We start from the raw sequence: 5,950 nt of genomic DNA, 5'->3' as shown, positions 1-5,950 counted from the left end.
CTTTTTCTTGTAATTGTTCTGTTTCTTTAACTTCACTTGATTTCTCTGTGACTACGGGAGCAACTAATACTTTTGCTCTGGCCAAATCATTCCCTAGGAGTATATCAATTCCATCTACCGGCAAACTATGGACAACACCTACAGTTACCATCCCAGACATTAGGTCACACTCAATACAAAGGTATGGGTATATACTCCCTGCCAATACCATTCCCAAAACTTTAGCATTCAATACGCTCTGATGGAAATGTCTTGCCTTTCCCCAGCAAGAGAGTTTGGGTTGCTCCTGTATTTGGTTTTACAGCTGCTGTCAAAGCTACAGCCTGATCGCCTGTACTCTGTCAGTCAGAGCCCCTTTCGCTACATTAGCTTTGTGTACCCCAACAAGTCCCATGGGTTTACCTCGCAATTTCCAGCATTCTACATGAAGATGTCCCACCTTGTGACAATGATAACACTTAGGCTTGTGGATCTCATTTCCACCCTCGGCAGTTTCTTTCCTGGCCTGAGCGGTTGGGCGGGGTGGGAAGATCCTGGGGCATTCCCAGCTGTCCCTTCTTGCCTTCCTTTCACTCTCCCACCTTCTAGGGTTTGTGGGAGTGACAGACAAAAAGGTTTTGGCTTATTCACAACTCAAAATCATCAGCGATTTCTGCTGCTTATCTGGCTCTCTACATGAGTTTGCACTACTGGAGGAAGGGAATTTTTAAACTCTTACAGGAGAATCAGTTCTCTTAAGATTCTCATACATGGCTTCCATCTTTACTGCTCGTATCCAACGATCAAAATTAATTTGCTTTACCTTCACAAATTCTGCATAAGTCTGCCCAGCCAATCTCCGGAGGTTCCGAAGCTTCTGATGGTAAGCTTCAGGGACTAACTCATACACAGCAAGAATAGCCTTTTTTGCCATCTTAATCTGCAGAAGCCTCTACAGAAAGCATGGCATAAACTTCATGAGCTCTGCCTATCAACCTGCTTTCCATAAGCAGCGTCCAGCGTTCCTTTGGCCATTTCATTTATTTGGCTACCTTTTCAAAAGATATGAAAAACGCCTTTACATTCCTTTCCTCAAACTTAGGGGGAGCTTGTATAAAGTTAAACAGCTTTTCGCTGGGTCCTGGGCTGGACTCAGATTCTCCTGACCAGAATTTCTCCTGGAGAACTTAGTTCCATCTCTTAATTTGAATTCCCTTGCTTCTCTTTGACTTTCTCTCTGAAATGCTCTCTCTCCTCCCTTTCCTCTTTTTCAGATTCAGGTTTTATCAATTCTTTTTCAGCCTCAAGTTTTCTTATTGCTATTTCTTGTTCCTGCTCAAGTTGTTTCAGTTGTAACTGAATTTTAGCTAATTCAACTGCAACACCCTCTGACTTACTGTCATCATCTTCTTTCAATTTCAAATGTTGGGCTATTACTTCAATTATCTCTGCTTTATTAGTACCTGATTTTGATTCTAACCCCAATTGTGCTGCCAAATCTTTTAGTTTAACCTTAGTTAAGATTCACAAGTCACTGAGGGATCCATTCTCCCTCCCCAGAAACATTTCGACAACTACTACAGACATTCTGGTGGTATAGACTTTACCCTATTACACAAGAAACCTGGTCCTTTAATTTTCCTCTTTCAATTATTATTACTCCCTTTACAAATAACCATTATCGGCGTTGGATTTGATCCCAATAAGAGCTCCCAATTAATATATTATGACCAAGGCACTAGGACTGCACTGTTAATTCAGTCCCACTTCTCCACAGGTCACAGCATATCAATAAATTTTCCCACTTACCAAAGCAGCCAATTAGATATGCTATTCATCCCTGAATAAAGCACACCAACCAGGTTTCTTTAGTAACAAAATTAACTGATTATAAAACCAAGTCTTAACCAATGAAAATCTATATATGAATTGAGATAGTAAAGCTCCTATTTTCCCTAGCCTTCATGTACACACACATAGATCCAAAATAAAAACTTGTTAACCGGGGGAAAAAAAGGATTTTTGTTTACAGTTGTTTCATAGGAATGAAAGGAACAACAAAAAAAACTTAGGCTGTCACGATCCAGAAGGAATTTCTTCGGTTTGGCGAGGTGTCCCAAAGTCGAATAGTTGGATGCCACTCGAAGTCTTTCCAGGCGAGGTTGATGAAAAGTCTGTGATGGATAGGCACTCAAAAAACTTCAATGGTAGAAGGTTCCACATAAGATCTTCCATCAGGTGTGCAGCAACAAGGATCTTCTTAGGTCTTACAGCAGCAGTGTAGCAGTAAAAGGTTTCTTCCAATATTCAGGATTTCTTAAACCCAGAAGACAACAGTACAGCTTGATGCTGGGATTCTTCAGAGACAGGAGGCAATAGGAATCTGCCACATTTGAAATACAGGGTTTCTCGTCGAGAGGCAGGATTCCTTTACAGAGAAGTAATACTTTTTTTGGGTCTTCTTCTGATCTCCAAGCAGATCAAAATCAAATTTCAATTTTTTTTTGTCCAAACTCACTGCCTTTTAAAGTTAAACAAGTCACATGCCCAGTCATAAATTCTCTCATCATAACAGAAGGTAGCTCGAAGGTCAAACCCCCTGCTGGGTTCCTTGAAATTACTTGTGTTCCAGTCCTTTCAAAACATCCATAAAGTTCAACTATTTGCAGGTGTCTCAATGTCCACTGAAATCCTTTTTCAGTTTTTAAAAACACAGAATCCTAAGCTTTAATACAAAAAAAAATCCTTTAACAATATTGAAAGAGAATGGTAATGTGGGCTCAAAGATGGATGCAGGTGAAAGGATAATGAAAAATAAGGAAATGGCAATCTTGTTAAAGGAATACTTTGTACCTATTTGCAGGGTGGAGGAAGACGACAAAATACCACTGGTAGAAATCAGCCTAGAAATAAGTCAATGGGAGGAAGTTATGTCTTTTTTAAAGATTTATGTCTTTTTTAAAAAAACTAATTGAGAAGGTAATGGAGATTCGACATCTTGAGGATCTGATGGTTTCCATCGCAGGGTATTAAAATAGGTTAGGAAATTAGATACATTAATCATACTTCTCCAAAGTATTCAGGAATTGTGCTGTTGGATTGAAAAACTGCAAATGTCACTATTATTTAAGTGAGTGAGGGAGAACCAGGTAACTGCAGACTTTTCAGCTTACCAAGTGGTGGGAAAGCTTTTGAAATCTATCAGAGGACACAGATTGACTGGTAGATCTCATCTAGATAATCCAGTTGAATTTTTTTCAGAAGGTCACTAGTATAGTGGACTGGCATGTTTTCTATATCGCCTTCCAGATGACATTTGATGAGGTTCCACACAAGAAATTAATAAGGACTCATGGAATTGGAAGTAACCTTTACGAGGAGCTTGACATGAAGACCCCCACCTACCAAGAATGAGGCATATTAGTTTCATCACATGAACATTAATTTTAAACTGTTGCTTGAGTGGAAAGATGACATGTTTAAAGAGATCAGCAGTGGCTGGCAAAAAATTTGCATTCCAAGAGACAGTCGCCTAGGAAAAGACAATGGGAACTGCTCACTGATTCAATTAACAGAGATTGGTCTGGGCAATGGTGATCCACATCTTGTCAGTGTAAGAGACAGCACTACGCACCACCAATCCCAACTGCACCGCCACCCCCCCCCACCCTCACTGAGAGTTTGAGATCCACAAACAGGAGTTTGTTTAAACAGAGAGTCACATGACTAACCTGCTGGCCCGGGTCTGGTTTTGAACTGCTGACAGGACAGCTTGGGTCAGACTGCCGATTGCAAGTGAACTTAGAACAAGAGCCTCTCTCCTGTCTGGCTCTCTCTCTCACTAATCTCCAGATCCACTGAAGTCATTTAAACCTCAAGAGAGGAAAAACTCCTACATGGAAAGAAGTTTTAAAGCGTGCACTGGGCCCCAATGAAACGGCAATACTTACGAAAGACTCTACATCGCACTCAAAGGACCATAAATGGAAACTCAGCTATTGCCTCAAACTTTCCCCCTTTATTTCTACTTTTACTGTCTCTATCTGCATATGTTCATCACTAAGGCATGTTAGCGTGGCCGTGTCGCGTATTCGTTAACCGAATTAGAGTTTAAGATTAATAAACTTCCACCTTTCTTGTTTAAATCTAAGAAAATCAGTCTGATTGATTTCTTTGTCTTACAATTGGAAAGCAGTGAACAAAGATTCACTGAGGGGGAGCTAAAAATGCAGCGTTTTTTAAATTAAACCTTGTATATCCAAGTTTACAAATGGCACTAAGTTAGGAAAACAGTGAATTACTTATTTGTTTGAATGGGAGCAGGAATTTACAAAAGGGATCTAGACAAACTGAGTAGACAGCAATATGGCAGATGAAGTTCAACGTAGGTAAGTACAAGGTCATCTACTTTCAATTTGAGAAAGACAAATGGAATATTTTCTTAATGGTGAGAGACTCGGAGCTGTGGAGGAGCAAAGGCATATGTCCAGGTACACAAATCACTAAAAGCTAGTGCACTTACAAAAGGTAATCTAAAAAGATAATGGAATGTTGGATTTTCTGAATGGGGCTGGAATTCAAAATGAGGCTTCAAGTGTAGAGAATCTTGATCAGACCCCATCTGGAGTACTGCATTCAGTTTCATACACAGGACCTTTGGAAAGATATACTGGCCTTGGATAGGGTGCAGTGCAGACTTACTAGACTAGCAGGCCTTAAAGGGATGAATAATGAGAACAGATTGCATCAACTTGGCTTGTTTTGCCTAGAGTCCAGAAGGCCGAGGATAACCTAACTGGTGTGTAAAATGATAAAGAAATTTAATACAGTGTATATAGAGAAACTATTTCCTCTAGTGGGGGAAATCCAGAACAAGGGGGCACAGAACTAGGTCACTTAGGAGTGAAATCGGAAGTAGTTTGTCACAAAGGGCAGACCAAATCTGAAACATGCAACCCCCCTCAATACCACCCCAAAAAGGCTGCAGATACTGCATTAACTGATAAATCCAAGACAGAGATAGATCGTTGTTGGGTCAGGGTATCTAGGGATATGGAACAAAGCCAGGCAAATGAAGTTAAGGTACAGCTTAGTCATGATCTAAATGAATGGCAGAAAAGGTTTGAGGGACTGAATGGCCTATCCCTGTTCCCAAGTTCCCAATTCAGCATTCTATTTTCAATGCTTCTAGCAGTCTCAACTTATTATCTCCAAGCTTATTTCTAAATTTTCTAGTTTATCTTTTTCACTCCTTCACCATGACCATGTGCAAGTGCTGCTGCTCCATAATCCTATTCCATCCACAACTTGTTTCAAAAAATCCTAAATATTTCCATGTTTATTTTACCCATAATAATTGATGACCCTGCAAAGTGCAATTCATTGTATAGAATTGAGAACAGCATAATGCACAACATAACCATAAGCTCTTCCTTGTTTTAAGCAACACATTTAAAAGCTTAGTTAACAGTCTCTGCTATAGCCAAAAGATAATACTTTAAATTGGAGAAGTAATTAGCGTGGCGTCAAAAAAAAAAATCACTGTCAGATGCTGATCTTCATGGATTGAGGCAAAAGTATAATAATGAGAACAAAGTCCAGCAACAACCAGGAAGCATTTCAAAACATGATTAATTTCTCAATTTAGGGAACTATGATTCTATTCGATTTGTCAGCAATTAAATCACATGGAGCTCTTTCACTAACTGCATCACTGATCAGGTAGGAGATCTTTGAAACAGACCTTTAATGCTTACTATCTAGGCTTACATCATGAATGTGGTCGAGGTACTGAAGGAGGGTTGTAGACATCCATCAAACTGAACCCCAGCAGGAATGATAGCCTTGGAGGTAAAAAGTAGGGTGGGGAGAAGGGGAACACAGTGGCGATGTAGCAGATGTAGAGAAAATAAATGTCAGGGCTCTTATTTTTCAATGGAAATGATTTGAATCAAGAACTAAAACATTGAAA

Source organism: Heterodontus francisci, chromosome 16 (genome assembly GCF_036365525.1).
Source record: "Heterodontus francisci isolate sHetFra1 chromosome 16, sHetFra1.hap1, whole genome shotgun sequence".
NCBI classification, from domain to species: Eukaryota; Metazoa; Chordata; class Chondrichthyes; order Heterodontiformes; family Heterodontidae; genus Heterodontus; species Heterodontus francisci.
Note: the sequence above shows the minus strand (reverse complement) of the source record.